Genomic DNA, 16,386 nt, shown 5'->3' on the forward strand with positions numbered 1-16,386 from the left:
CTCCGTCATACGCAGTCTCATGCGCGAAAGTGCTGCAAGAATTAGCTTCCTTCTTCGTCTCATAACAACACACACACACACACAATCACTCCTCTACTAGCCAGCTACACGAAAGCATTTCCTCATACTAGCCGAACTGAACCCATTTTCCTCGCGCGCGTTTCCGCATCGCCGTTGGGAGGTAGTTGAAGTTTAAATTTTTCCTTTCTCTCTCACGGCTGCATGCCCCAGCTTGGTCGCTTGCGTGTACAGCAGATTGTGCGTGTGTGTGTGTGTGTGTGTTTAGTTCACAACATCGCCAGCAGTTGTTGTACATAATTACTTAGACCCACTTCCGATCGGTGTGAGAGTGCTAACGCTGCTGCTACTGCTGCTGCTGTTTTGTAATTAACCATTTCTTACGGTCCACCCATCATCATCATCGTCATCACGGTTTTTTTGTAGCGTGTGAAAGGAAAATCAAAACACCGTTTGACAGTTTTCGACACATTTCCGACACAGACAGGCATGGCAGCGCCGAGAAAAGGTTCGTCGCTTGTGGTGAAGTCTTTTGTTTATTTCACTCAAAAATAACCAAAAGCGGGCAGCCGGTTGGAAAGAAAAGCGTGTTTTAATTGTTCACAAAACCCCCTCATCTTCTTCTTCATTATTTTCACTCTGATTGTGTAGCTTTTAATATGCAAATGGCATGGAATGACTCATTACGACAGCTCGGCAAGCAAGCGCGAGAACGTTCTGGATAGGGCCCAGCAGAACCTTCCTTGCCCTGTCCCTTCAAAGGCATGTTCAAAGGAACCTTCCGGCAGCACGTTGCGCGTGTCCATTTGTGGGACTCTCTACAAAGATACGCACACACACACCAAAAAAACAACTGTCTGAGCGCATCATTCCTCCGCAACATCTAAATCATGTCGAAACACTCGTCCCAAAACGGGCTAACTAACAAAAAAAAGCTCCGTGTGCGTGTGTGTGTGTACGTTGGCAGCTGGGGTCGATTGTTTGGCTTTTACCATAACCGTACCTTAACCCTGAAAAAGCAACACATGCAAAATCGGACCTCTTCCGGAAGATAAACAAGGGCCTCCGCACAATGGGCCTCCGCCACGAACGCGCAATCATCATCCGCGGCATGGCAGACCAACAAGACCACTTGCGCGAGCGCGTTCGTTCGTTTGCGTGCCGTACCGATCGTCGGCTGTATGGTGGAGACTGTGGTGCGTGTATTGATTTACGAGTCAGCGCAATTGCATGTTGATCTGTTGGTCGGATACTTTGAACCGTTTCGACCGAACAACTCGCGCACAGGATCAACTCCTGCGCGCGCGCACTATCAGGCTGCCGACAGACGCTGTTTGTGTGTTTGTGTGTGTGCACGTCGCAGCCGCCACTGCCACCACTGCCGCCTTATTAATCACACTGTAAGCGCAAGCCAAAAAAGGCAAACGTTAGGTCATTAAAAACCTCGAAATTGATCGTTATGCACGATCACCATCGCTGATTATCATTCCGCATTCGACGACGACGACGACGACGACGACGGCAACGCTGACTGTTGCCGTGCAGTGGAGGGTTACGGGGGTCGCTCCCCGTACCAGTTGAACCCAACCAAACCGACGATCGCTAGGAACTGGTGTGTGTTTTTTTTTTTAGTTTGTTTGTTGCCCACTGCCTCGTATCCTATTTTCCCAAATGGAGATTTGTAAAAACAGAGCGCCGGTATTTTTGACTCGATCGTCGCCGATTGACAGCAGCGAGAAACGCCAGCCTGTGGTGTAGTGTGCTCTCCTGTGTCTTGTGCCACTGTGGCACTCCATTGCAAGGAGGGCAAGCCGCGTTCTATCCAGCAAGGATAGGAAGACGGAAATCGAATTCGGCATCGGTATGTGATTTTGATCTTGCCCATTTTGATGCAAAATTTATGGTAATTGGATTGGCAGCAAAACACACAAGCCCTTTGATTCTCGTGCGTATCTGTTTCTCTCTGGTTGCAACTACTACTACTACTACTACTACTACTAGCTCGGTGTTTTAATAAGGCGGAAGCACATTACATTCATACAACACATACAGGAGCTATCTACTACAAGTCATGCGCGAGTAGCTGCTGCTTGTAAACAAAAGCGTCCACTTTCAGTTTGACAGTTGTCATTGTTAAAGCACTACTAAACAGCGCCATTCTACCAACAGAACACGATAATGAGATACATTTGGAGGGTATATATTTTTATTATTCAAATATTATAATACACCGTCGTGCTCCGTACCATCCCGTCCTTGGCAAAGTTCTCCCCTGCACCCGTACGAGTTGCCCTTTCGCTTTATCCCGCAAATCCAAAAAAGGATTTGCAATATCTGCATAACCGTAACGCGCGCACGCGCTCGCTCGCGCGCTCCGTTAATGTGTGTTTCGTGTCGTATGCAGAAATCATATTCAACCGGAGGAAATAAAAAAAATGCTAAATAAAATGCAAAAATCACCGACACACAGAAACACGAGCAGGAAAAACGAGCACTCCGTCTTGGAAGCGTGTGACACCTCTATCTGCATTCGACACAACATGATATTTTATCACCCGTCAGCACCGTGCTCCCCCTGCCAGTGCCTGATGGTCGTGATTGAACTTGAACTTGAAAAATGTGCGACCCTTCATGCGCACGGAGCGGGAGGGTGTACAAGAAAGGCTTCCGGGTTCGTACCGTGCCAAGTACTGGCCAAGCAGTTTCCCTAGATGGGCATAATGTTTCTGCGCACCGGAAACCGCTACACCCGTCGCCACTGACTCTCTGTGGCTTTTGGGCATGGCAAACGTGTGTATTTGTAGTTTCAGTTTCATCTGCCAACTGTCGTGACGCAACCGTTAGATGATTTACGGTACATCATTATTAGTAACGCGGAGCAAAAAACAACAACAAAAAAAGGCTCAACAAATGATGCTCCTCACCCCAAAATGGTTGATAATGCGCAAGCCAAAAGGAGCTCGCTGAGCTTGAGATACAGAACTGAGCATGATCAGTTCAGCGGCCTTGTGAGTTGATTTGACCGGTACCGTCTAAGGCAAACCGGAACCGAAACCATCCACACAGGCAGGGCGTTAATCAAGTGGAAAGAACGCACAAAGACAGCAGAAAACAAACAAACCATTTGACAGGCTTAGGGTGTTTTTCGATGGTTTGATTAGAGAAGCGGCAGAAAGTGTGATTTGTGAAACAGTTGAGTGATATGATAGTGACAGAGCGTCAGCGCTAGCTTTACACTACCGATCAACGATCACCCTGTAGAGTAGATATGCTACACGCTACACGAGAAGCGAGCGCAGAAGGAAAGCTTTCCATCCATCACATTGGACAGCCCGGAACAACTCTCCACGCACAACACAACCGCCGGCAGTAACATGTTTTTCCCGCCTTAACCCCCCTCCTGGGCCACATATGTCTGTGCGTTTGTGCATAATTTAGTACAAAGAAGCAGACGGTGAACGGTTCCGATTTGAATATCGAAAGTGTAGCAAGCGCCTCTCAACTCATTTGCCTACCGAAAGGAGGAGGAAAGGAAAGGTTTGACGGACACTGGCGGTATGAAATACATTTTTTTCCCCCATTTCCTGCGTTTCCAAGATGTCATGCATAAATTGCTGCATCATTTGGCCGGGCTGCTTCCGAAACTATTTCTTTTTTTGTTGCTGTTTTGTAAAAAGGAAGTAACTTTCGTCTGCATTCGCTTGGTTGTAAGCATGTGAGTGTTCTGTTTTTTCTACTGCTTTCTTCCTTCCTCAAAGCTTTCCTTCTAGAGCCTGGGTGGTATGCAAATTTCCTGGATTTTTTTTTTGTCGACATGACATGAGAACTGACATTTGCATGAATAATTTTGCACAACATTTCCGAATCCATACCAGTGTCTGTGCTTTGTGCCTGCGCGGTACATTTGCAAAACATCGTTCGTTCGTTCGTTTGTGTGTGTCTCTCTCTCTCTCTCTCTCTTCATGCATCTCCCTCTATTTTCTATTTCTCCATTTTTGCCGATCATCGATCCGAAATGACGATCAATCAAACACATTAAGCAAACTGACCGAAACACAATGTTTTCATTAAAAAGCAGCACAGGCAAGGGAAAAACGGTGTGCTAGTAGGGTCTGTGTGGTTGCGTTTTATACAATTTGTTATGTTATTTTCATCACTTCACCACAACAAACACACTCCTTCGATTGAGGGGGATAATGCACCTTTTTTGTTTTGATTGATGCTTTATGTGTGCGCCACGCGAAGGAGTATAAGGATGGGGGGATGAGGGGGAGGGATGGGGGGCTTCTGGCCGACTGTTACTGATCGATGCTGCTAACGAAGTTGCATAAGCGTAGAGTTGTTTCCCCTCTTTTTTCGGTCGGCTTTAATAGCATCGTTTGCACAAATTTGTTGTTATCTCTGTTGTACTTCGTTTTACTTTTGCTCCTCATGTTTTTTTTTTCTCCTCCTCCCCTTTCATACGTTTCATCTAGTTTCATGTTTACGCATGTTTGTTTTTTGTACCACACACACACACAGCAGTCAGCAGTCGACTTTTTCCTCATTTTTCATTGTCCACTTCTATTACAACGATTTCTTCCTTCCCCTCTCGTTAAAACCGCCGCAGCTTTTTATAGCTTTTTTCTCCAATTATTTTCTTTCCCCCGAACTCACCTAAACACTCTTCACTGTGTGGTTGTGGTTCAATTGTTTTTCTGTTGCTTTTGGGTTTTCTTTTTTTTTCTTTTTTGTTTTTTTTTTCTTTTTCGTTTTTTTTCATTTTCCCTACTGCTTTGTTTTTGTTTTCCACTTAGTTTGTGTTACAAGCTATTACTCTTTTGTTTTCTTGTTATTACCTTTTCCCCTTCTTCCTATCTCTTCGCTTACTTACTTGATCGTTACTCTTCTTCTTCTCTCTTTCCTCTTTTTTTGCAATTTCTTCACACTTTTCTGTACTGCAGTGGCAATTTATTTGCTTCATTTTTTTTTTCGTTCGTTTTCATTCACCCTATCGATCGTTTATGCTCGTTCGGTGGTGCTCATTGCACCACTCCGAGCTGGTGGAAAACTCACTCGATGATCCATCACAGCTGTTAAAACTGCAGCACGTGGGCAGCTCAACTCCACGTCCACACACACACACACACACACACACACACACACACACACACACACACACACACACTGCTGCTCGGGGATGTTTTACAGCCACCGCTCTTTTCCCCCATCGGCAGCTACTAAAGGCGTTATGTAGTAAAAGATTCAATTTTCCACACGCCCCATGGGTTTTGTGATTGCAGCCGAGCTAAAGCATCCGCGTGATGATACGTGATCTCTTCAATTCAACTTTCACTAGACTTAGGGCGTGCGCTGTGTCGGTAACGCTTCCTTTACCACCTGCCAGTACTGAAAAAAACACCAAAATGCAGCTGGGAAGAGCGATCCAGTGCTTCAAATCAATTGTGGCGATGAAATTTTAACACTTTCGGGTGCTGCCACAAAACCATCAACGAACCATGCACGAGCCGTGCTTAACTGACCCAACAAATCGGCTACCTATCTCTCTCTCTGCACGGACCGTAGCAGCGCCTATCTCTTCCAGCGGAACCATTTTCCCCTGAGGCTGAGCGGAAAACTTTCCGGCATGTGCTGTGCGGTCATTTTTCACGCACCATTTCCCCACCCGGGGCGTCATTTTCGTGATCGCTAGCAATCGCAGTTAAGCTCGGAGAGCTAAAAGTAACAAAAAAAACTACAATCACGTCCTCGCTCTCGTCCGATGCGGCGGAAAACGCGTCTGACCTAGTTTTGTGGTCGCGGGAAGATTAGTGAGTGTCCAGCTGTTTGTGTTGTTACTACTGCTGCTGCTGCTGCCGCTGCTGTTAACCCTTTAGCAGACCCTTTTACTTTGCTGTACACATACCGGCCGGTCATCAATCTTGCGCCCGATAAGCACGAAGGGACTGGGCGAGGGGGCGAATTGTGTTACGATTGTTATGCAATCGGATAAAGCTGTGTGCGGCCGTTCGTGGTCGCGATCGGTTCCCCTTCACTGCCCCCATCATTGGTTATCATGATTGTACCGAGAGAGTACAGTTTTGTCTCTGTGCAGCAAAAATAGGGACAACCCGAGCCTGCCACCGGGTAGCCCTTTTTTCTGGTGACAATCTATGGAATGGGTGAAAAAATGGCAACCGAGCCGAAATTGGTTGCTACTGGACAATGGGTAGTAGCGAATGGAAAATGCAAGTCAAAGTGGTAAATGAAATCCATTCGCTACACCATTATGCTTGGTACCGCCCTGGAACCATTGAACGGGGTACCGTTTGTGGGGGCCGTACTGCAGAAGAAAAGCACCCTGCAGAATGACGTGCCGTACGTTTACTTTTCTGTTTCTTTTGCAGTTTTCAGTCAGCCAGTAGTAGGAAGCTGAGCGGTGGAACCATACACGAAAAAAGGCCTGCAAGAGTACGAGATAAGTTGATATTTTATGACTCAAACAACTCCCATCCGAAACAAGCTCAATTATGATAAGTATGCGTGTGACATTAAGCCGGGATTAGATACGGTTAAAACTGTGGCGCTCCTTGTAAATGTCCCTCGCTTTTCATTATTTATTCGATCAAACCACTACATGATGTACAAAAAAAGAAGATAAAGCCTTCAGCTTAAAACCACACCGAGAAGTAATTAGCAAAAAACAGGAGATCTTCATAATAAAAACAAGCATCATAAATCCCGCGGAGAGCCAAAAAGGCCCCTATGGAGAGGGCTTGTACTCTTGTATCTGAAATTCCTATTTTTACGACCCACTTCCACCGTTACTACTACGGCTCAATTGAAAGCTACGTGTTTGCCTGGGTACTTGCCGCATGTATTATTACAAACCCCGGCACATACACACTTACTCCTGCCCCGGTGTGAGACAACCGAATGCCACCGTGTGGCCGGGGGAAGTAATTAACATTGCTACCATTTACCAACATTCGCTCACCCGCTCGTATGTCACTGTGGATTCTCGGCGTATTCTTCTTGCCCTTTTTTTCTGTATTAAAATGTCAAAAATTCAATTTCAATTTAACACTCATTACACACACACACACCCACCCGTGGTGAGCAGCTCGGTCTGGCCTTCGAAATCCGGCTGCTGGCGGGGTTTGCAGAATTGCAAATAGCGCTCCTTCCTTCAGCTGCAGTTTGGAACTGGCGCAAAATGTGCTACAGGATCGGGCACACCATCCGACAGAGACCTTGACGTCACACCCGTTACCAACGACAACGGTGGCTTGCTGAGCATGAATCTGGTTTGCTGTTGCAGCTTTTATTGCTTTGCATTGTACCAAGTTTACTCCAAAATTCGTCGCCAAAAGTGCCAAAAGAAATGGTTCCCTGTTCGCCGGTAAAAGTAGTTTATCACTGTCTGGTGATGATGATCTCTTGCCACGGTTCTTTTTGGCATTGAACGGGAACCTCCACAGTGTCTCACGAACACGAACGAATGAAATGTTATGATATGTTGGTAGCGAATAAGCAAGTGGACGATTTTCCAAAGGCTACTGTGCAAGACCTTTGGGCTTTTGGTCCTGTCGATCCTCCGCTTGAACGGTTGTGGCCCACTGGGATGGGGATTTAATTTACTCTCTCTCTCCTTCTGCCCACTCCAGTCTTGTATTCGTCTGTGTCTTGTGTCCTTGAAATGCTGAACTTCAGTCCCTTTCTACAACAGCCTGCAACATGAACCATGCAGCCAATAATTTCACTTAACCATCGACCGCAGGCGTACTCCGGGGGAACTTGTTTGTTGTGTTTTTTTTTGTTCGGTCACACTGTACGATGTACGCACCAAAATGTTATGATAATGAGAGATACGCACTCATTTACGCACCAACCTGTGCGTTCACCTGTGCAGGAGTTGGTGGCGCGGGAAAACCCTTCCCGCCTTTTAACGGTACATTTGAACGGTTCGCAACGGATGCCGGGCCGGCCCACGGAATCGGGGCCACTGGGCGGTCTGTTTTTCAGTGCGCACATCTTGCGCAGACGGTGCAGACGACACATCGTTTTTACGCCTACTCGCCAACTCCTCCGAGTGCGACTTTTGAGACTTTGCTCCTTCCCAAAGTGCCTCAGAAAACATCACCCCATGAAAGGTAAAGGCCTCGCCCCGGCAAGGAGAATCTGCCCCCCCCCCTCCCGTATGGCGAGGCGTAACGGTAGCGAGCTAAAGTTTGAGTCAAATCCATTGGCTAAATTTCATGCACATTTGACTCACTTAGAATACACACCTCAGGTCGATACGCGGCTGCAAATGGCTCGAGTGTCATATATTTTACAAGATCTAGGAACTAAAAGTGCAATCTGCAGCTGCAACTCGATCTTCTCCAATGAACGAAGAAGCGTTCGCAATACGAAGCTAGACACGCATCGCATCTCTGTATGCAAAAAAAGCTCTAGCATCTGATATATCAACCTCCTAGCATCAACCACCCAACGCACACCTTACTTTGGGGTGGAAAAAGTCCGAGTTATGACCCTTAATCCTATGCTTATTCGCCTGTTGGCCGATCGGCCAAGGAACGTGAATTATGAGTGCTTGTGGGAGCTACCAGTAACCCAACAGAGAGAGTCCGATAGCCCGCCCAATCCATCCACTCTCCAAATAGGGACAACGTCATTAAAACATCCGCGCATGGATGCTACCGCGATAAAGTGTTCTCAAAAGCAAGCTAATCTTTGAAGCTTATTTGTCGCTTTCTTCCACGAAGGAGTGTGTTTCTTTTATCTATTGCCGCTTAGTATGATTAGTAAAAAAACAGACAGCAGCTCACTAATTACACCCCACCCCGAAAACAGGGTCTTTACACACTGACACGCGCATAATCTTTGGTGCGTAATCATGCCATTACTAGCGTTTTGTATTTAAAATTTCGCTATAAAACCGGTGCTCCACTGCGAACAACATTAACCATTGTGCTGGCTGCTGCTGCTCCGCCGGACGCACAGTGGTCTCCGTGGTCTCCGTTAGCTTTTTACGGTCCCGTGAAATGACCTTTCCTGGTAGGCAAATTTCTTACATTTGTCCTTCGTAAAAGCTATAAAAATGCGCCCATGAACACACGAAACGATACAACCTGTTTACACACATGTGCCCAACCATCCCCTATAACCTTCAAGGTTAGCGCGGGTGTTCGTCTAATTTTGGACACATTTTATAGCCTGGGCCGCTACCAGTCGAACGGGAATCGATACCAACGGCAAGCAAAAAAGCACCTCCACCTTTCAGCATCCAATCCAGCCTGTACACAGTAGCGACACGATCTCCCTTAACCCTGACATCGTAAAGCTTTTTGGCAACCACACCCTCCGAACTGGCTGCTGCCGTACCTACTGGGCTGGTGCTGGACCCGAAAGTGTCCAAAAGCAGTGTGCTGTCCAAAGCAAAGCAAAGCAAAAACGGAACGCCACCGATCGGGTACGCAACGTGAAACAGGGCCGTGCGTACCATACGCGAACCGAAGGCGATGACGAGTGGGACTCGTTCGAAGGTCTACCGGTGGTGTTTTGGACGGACGGATCGACTGGCCGCAAACACGCCGAGAGACATTCAGCACGAAGAGACAGCCTGTCCCGACCCGACACGGCTAGGGTGGTGCGTAGTACGCGCAGACCTCACCCGAAATGGGTGAAATAAAACCGAAAAAATAAAGTAACATTCAGCAGACGCTTCGAAGCCCAGCTCGCCCATATATGGGTAGGCACGGATGGGTTGGCACTGCTGGGTTGAAAGGAATATCTCTGAGGAAACGGCGGGGAAAGGAACGTCAGAAGATCTAACGGATACGATAGCAAAACAGCGGGGGGAACAAAAAACATGGTGGAGGGGTCGCGAAGGAACTGCACTATCCAACAACACCTTCCCTCAGAGGGAGGAAGGTGCACGCTGGCACTGTTCGGGGGCGGGAAGGCTAGAAGATAGAGTTGAGGTGTTGAGCAAAATCCGCACCGCGTACGTACGATCACGATCACGAGCGTCTTGCGCACAAAACCGCGATATGATACATCGCGCGACGGTGCGCGCGAGGTCTTTGCGTGACAGCTGCTGCACCACCAAAAGCCACGGCTGAGATATTGGGTGGGTGTCAGAAATTTATGCAACTTTTACATACACACCACACCCAACCCTCCCCCCCCCCCCCCCCCCCCCCCCCCCCCAAGTGTGGCCTTCTTTCGCGCACTATCTTGGCAAGTGGCAGCGCCTGAGACAAACTGTCTCTCGTTGTGTCTTTGCCCTCACCTGATACTGGCTGACGTTAAGAAGGGGGGACTGCTCAAGATAAGACGGTTATGCAAATGTGTGCCGCGTGTTCTAAGCGAATGTGACTATGGAATTGGAACTTACCTCCTTAGGCCTTATGATGGACTCTTGGACTCACTCCGGCAGCTCAAAACGACGATCGTAAAAACCTCGGTGACGGCACCCGGTCGCCACTTAATCAGGCGTTTGGGAATTAGTACTTTTATTGGTTTATATTCCTGCACCTAATCCTGTTACACACACACACACACTTCCGTGGCTCGATGGCTGTCCCTGGAGGCGTGCGAGCGTATGCTAATGAACACTTTTAGTGTTCGAATCACCTGGGTAGCGCGCACTTAACCGGCAGTTATGACTAAACCTATCTTCACTTCGAGACACCGTTTCCAGCAGCCACACTCGACGCCTGCCACTGGCCACAGTGACCACACGTAGCGCCCCCAAAAATCACCAACTAATTGCGTTCTTCCAATGGCTTTTGGTCCGTACTTTCGCCTGTGATGCCGTTGGAGCTCGCTCGCTGTGATCGTTTGCGCGAAGCTACCGATAATCCGATAGCTGGATGATCACACGATCGCGATCGTAAAAACCCAAAGACACCAAAGCTGATCGTACGGGACACTGGACGACAACCGCAGGAAACCGGACACTGGACACGGGAATTCATTAACGGATCGGAATCGGTTCGAACTGTTCAGCAGTCGGTCGAAAACTGGTGCAGTCCACCACTGTCCACTATGGTGTGCGAAAATCTCGCCAAAATTCATCGCCCCACAAGCCGCTCTCCGCCAGTGGTCCCCCTCATGCCCCCTTTGCGCCGCCAGGCCAACCGCTCGGTACGCACGGGAACACACGAGCAGGAAGGGAAGGGAAACCGGGCGTGTGTGTGCGCTTCACTCAATGGGGACGAATGTGGTTTTTGACCACTTTTTTGGCAGGTTCACTTTATTTTTTTCTTTTTATTTTTGGGTCTGCCCGCCGTCACGATCACCCGCCGATTCGGCTGCTGCTGCTGCTGCTGCACATGCCATAAACGCGTTCGCACACACTACGCAGTACCCCGTGTGCGCACGTATGGAAGAGGCGGATCGGAAAATAAATCCCACTTGGAGCGACAATTCCACCGGGTCTACCCAATTTTAAGACACTTCTATGAGTCAGCTGCCACAGCAGGGAAAGAAGTTCGTTGCACCGATATTCTAGCACTCGCGGTTCGCACTGTTGCGCGGGTTTTCCGCTTGCGTCTGCTTTTGGCGTTACAAAATCGGCACTCCTGCCAAGCGGGAACTCGTAGGTTTCCGCAGAATTAAATTGTCTTCAGCTCCAACTGTAGTACCAACTCTACACGTTGACACGGACAGCGTTGTGTGTATGTTCAAATCAAACTCCAACCATCGATCGACTGTGTACTAGGTCCGTTTGACTGGGGCGCACACTGGCAGTAAGACATCGCATCGGGTCGCATTAGAGCGTTGGGCACGGGACCAACAGCTAATCTGTCGATTCTCATCTGCCCACGCTGGCCTCCCACCTTGGAGCGACGAGGGCCAACAGCACAAGATCGGAGCGGTACGGGCGCGAGATCTAAAGCCGAAAGGAACAAGCGTCATCGAACGACAACACGACAACACCACTCTGATCCGGCCACAAACAGGGACAGCGTCGCGTCGCTCTCAGGGCTCAGACTCGAGGGGAGTGGGAAGGTTTTAAATATGCACACGTACTGCTGAACGAAAGCTACTTCCTACTACTACCACTACCTTCCCTTTCGAGGACTGTCCCTTTCGGCGTTGCGTTTTGAAATGATCAATCTTAAGGCCAATCCCCCCAAAAGCCTGCTCCATAAAACGCCAGAGAAATAGGCAAATTTGGAACAAAAATTCATGTACATACAATAGCAACACATTAGCAGCAAAACAATGAATAATGAATGCATTAAACGCGAGGCGGATGAGGCACACAGCAGCTTCGGAAGCATGTGCGTCGATTTTTGTGGTTGTGGTCAGCTCGGGCTGGTCCCAATTTTGCGATCGCCCACATGTGTTGGAGAACCTTCGCCAAGGACTAAGTGCCGTAAGCGCGCACTTGTTTACTTCGGACAGTCTTTTACAGAACATTCGCTTGGTGGGACGATATTTTTTGGAACATCTACCCACAAACTCTTTTATTCTCTCTTGCTGTGAGACAAAAGTGCTTGTGACCGAGTTTTTGCTAAATTTTAAGTCGTAATTGGAAGAATGTAGCTTTTCGAGTGGTATTTTTAAGGCCGATTGAATCAATCGCCTTTTATGCAACCGTTAAACTTACGGACACGTGCGAAGATTCAAAAATAGACTCCACGCGACTGTTTACGCCTCGCAACGAGCTTGCCGTCACTTCATCCCGGGCTGTCAAACAGTGTGGCCAGATTATTTTGGCAGTTTTCGGTAGGCGCATCAAAATTTTATCGGTAGTTTTCGGTAGGTTAAAACTCGAAACTTAACTGAGTTAAAAAAAAGTAAAAGCGAAAGAAGTGTTATGCGGGAGGGGGGGGGGTTGGGTACTAATGCGCAAAATCAAAGTTCCATCTCACGAGAATATGCATCCTTTATCTGGGATATGGATTAGATTTGGTTCAGCGGTTACACAAATGAAGGTCTTTCTGAAGTGTCGATGTGAACATTGTACTGGGAATTCTAAGCCAAAGAAGGACTAAGATGCACATTTTTTCTCAGTGGTGACAAGTTCTTTTTCTTGCGGCTCCACGTGACCGCTTAGGGCCGCAGCAGTGCTCCATTGGATACGATTTAATCGTACGTGCTGTCATTAGATTTTCGCTGGATTATTTAGATTGATTTGATTGTTTGGCTGAGTTTTATAGTTCAATGATTAAAAAATTGAGATTTTTTCCTTCAAACCCTAAATATATATATATACATCGATATTTCTGGTCACTTTGCCCACAGGGCAAGGCGAGCTTTTTGGCGGCCACCGTCGCAAAACCGTCGCAAAACGCCAAAACCGACGTCGCATGTACTGCAAAGCGACGTCGCCAGCGAGCGAAACTCGCAACGATTTCGAGGCGCTGGCGACGGTCGTTTTTGACGTTTTGCGACGGTTATTGACCTTTCGAGTGAGCTTTTGCCCTGCGGACCAGTGTGGCCAGATTATATTGGCAGATTTCGGCAGGAGCAATGTTGAGAACGCAACCATTTAACCTTCTTTTCTATGACCAAAAATACACCCACATCTTTATGACCACCTACCCGGGTAGGGAGGGGGTTTCAGTCCAGCGCAGCGCAACTCGCTGGAATCAAGTGGGGTACCAATTCAGCGCAGCGCATGCCGAAAGAAACGGAAAGGAAGGGGTATAAGGAAAATACAATGAAACAGCGCGAGCGAGCGTTCTTTTCAGTGAGAGCGTCTCGTGTGTTTTAAAGGCATGCAAGAGAGCGCCGGTCTGGTGGTACAGTGGCAACTCGAACGACTTAATAACATGCCCATCATGGGCTCAAGCCCCGAATAGACCGACCCCCCATAGGTAGGACTGACTATCCTGCTATGGTAGCAATAACCCAAATAGCCAGAATTGCTTAAGCAGCTCATTTTGGCACGCTAAAGATCGCTGCTCGAATTCGCCTTTTGCAGTAGTTAAACAGCACCAAAGTTCTAGGTGAGTTTTTCAAACAGCGCTTAAGCAGCTTCCTTATGCTACGGTGCCGGGGATTATTTTTCTTTGTGTTTTATTTTCAAGCAAGGGTCATCGATGAAATAAACAACAGGATTTGTTTTGTTTGTGTTCATGTGTATATTTTTAAATCCTAAATATTCATGAATTATACAAAATGTCACACAATTTACTGTACAATCACAATCACTTCACTCAATATTCCTTCTTCAATTAACTAATCTAACTTGTGCAGCAGCAATGAGATGATTGACGGCGTCAGACCCAAGCGCCACAGATTAAGCTTAAACGACTGAAAAATTGAATATCCATATAAAAAAAATGAAAGCTCCACAGCTTCATTGGTTTGATCAATAGATGGCGTATTACAACTCATCATTATATTGCTATCCTTTTCTTGCAATGTGTTTCGCTATTATACCTATTATATAGCCTTCTAACTTTCCGAGCAAAAATCTATATGAATGGTCGTGTGGTCAGATACATGGGTATCAACACCAACGACCATTACTCAAATCTCACTTGCTTCAGTACTGGTGGTTTCCATTGGAGTTTAGTATTTAAACAATCGTATCGCCGTTCTAGTTCTAGCGATGCATAACTTCAATGCGAAACCATACAACAGTACAGAAGAAATAAGAAAGCTCTCCTCCAAGCGATGAAGCTCAACTGGTTGGGGTATCCCACCAACAGAGAGCGCCACCAGCTTTTTTGCTATTTTTAGAATGAATGAGTCGTTTGCCGTCTGCTAAACGAAGTCTTTCTATATTCCGTTTAGGTAGAGAACTTGAGTCGTTTAGAAGCCGTTTAGTGGTCGTTTAGTGGATTTGTGGCACTTGGGGACTTTGATTATTTGACAAGAGCCACTTTGTACCGATGTCATGCATTAAAAAGCTATAACGTTCCACCAAGTTCGGTACGCTTTCTTAACAAGCCTTCAAGTTCCATCATGAACCCTACACATAGTGCTAATCAGCCGCAAAGTTCCAAAGAGTACCATGTACCTGTTAAAAAGCTCCATAGTTCCGCAAAGTACCGTCTATCTCTTAATCAGCCACAAAGTACGACATCGGAACGATTTTTCGTTAAACAGCCCCAAATCAGCTATGGAGTACGAGCAGGCTATTTGGGAAGTCACTGAAAGCCAAGCCCACTTCACTACCCAAATAGCCAGCTCGTACTTTATAGCTGATTTAGGGCTGTTTAACGAAAAATCGTTCCGATGTCGTACTTTGTGGCTGATTAAGAGATAGACGGTACTTTGCGGAACTATGGAGCTTTTTAACAGGCACATGGTACTTTTTGGAACTTTGCGGCTGATTAGCACTATGTGTAGGGTTCATGGTGGAACTTGAAGGCTTGTTAAGAAAGCGTACCGAACTTGGTGGAACTGTATAACTTTTTAATGCATGACATCGGTACGAGATAGCTCTTGTCAAAGTGTCAAAGACGGACGCCGACAATAATCTCATTGCTGCTGCACAAGTTAGATTCGTTAATTGAAGAATGAATATTGAGTGAAGTGATTGTGAATTATCAGTAAATTGTGTAAAATTTTGTGTAATACATCAATACAAAAGATTTAAAAATATACATATGTGTTTAAACGAAACAAATCTTGTTGTTTATTTCATCGATGACGCTTGCTTGAAAATAAAACACAAAGAAAAATAATCCCTGGCATCGTGGCATAAGGAAGCTGCTTAGGCGCTGTTTGAAAGACCCACATAGAACTTTGATGCTGTTTATCCACTGCAAAAGGCGAATTAGAGCAGCGATCTTTAGCGTGCCAAAATAAGCTGCTTAAGCAATTTTGGCTATTTGGGTAGTGGGTACAGGCAGGCCTTGACCGGCAGCGGCTGTTGTGCCAAAAAGAAGAAGAAGGAACAAGAGAGCGCATTCTCTCTGTTGTAGCGCTCCATCCGCCATTTTTAATTTTCAGCCCAAAACAACGGACTTCGGATCCGATCATGGGCCGGACCCCCACCGTGTGTTTCTACCTACCCCTCGCCTGGAAATTTCATTCTCTTTGTCTGTCGGGTAAGCTTTAACCGCCGACAGCGAAATGCAAATTCAAATTAAAATGATTTTCTTTGACGAGCAATTCTCGGAATCCATTCAACTGACATTTTCTACTTATTATGAACATTAAATTTTAACAGATAAAAAGTGCCAGACAAACAAACGTGCATCAGCGCGATAAGTAACAAATGAGGTTAGAAATCCTTGAAACAGCATCCCAAGCGCCACAGATTAAGCTTAAACGAATGAAAAATCAAATATCTGTGATTTTCGGTAGGATAAATGGAAAATCGGTAGTTTTAGGGCGGTCATCTGTGAATCGGTAGGCATATAAAAAATCGGTAGGAATACTGATAAATCGGTATTTCTGGTCACTCTGCTA

At 46.7% G+C, this 16,386-nt stretch overlaps 1 protein-coding gene across 1 annotated transcript in view; it reads right to left on the reverse strand.

The window, feature by feature from the left end:
- The window catches only part of LOC121597444 (mucin-5AC), a 59,806-nt gene extending 48,293 nt beyond the window's left edge, over positions 1-11,513 (reverse strand). The window contains exon 1 of the mRNA XM_041923204.1: positions 10,400-11,513. The gene's annotated coding sequence lies outside the window, so the exon portion shown is untranslated. The remainder of the gene's footprint in view (positions 1-10,399) is intronic.
- Positions 11,514-16,386: the final 4,873 nt, after the last annotated feature.

The sequence above is a fragment of the Anopheles merus genome, chromosome 3R, assembly GCF_017562075.2.
Source record: "Anopheles merus strain MAF chromosome 3R, AmerM5.1, whole genome shotgun sequence".
NCBI lineage: Eukaryota > Metazoa > Arthropoda > Insecta > Diptera > Culicidae > Anopheles > Anopheles merus.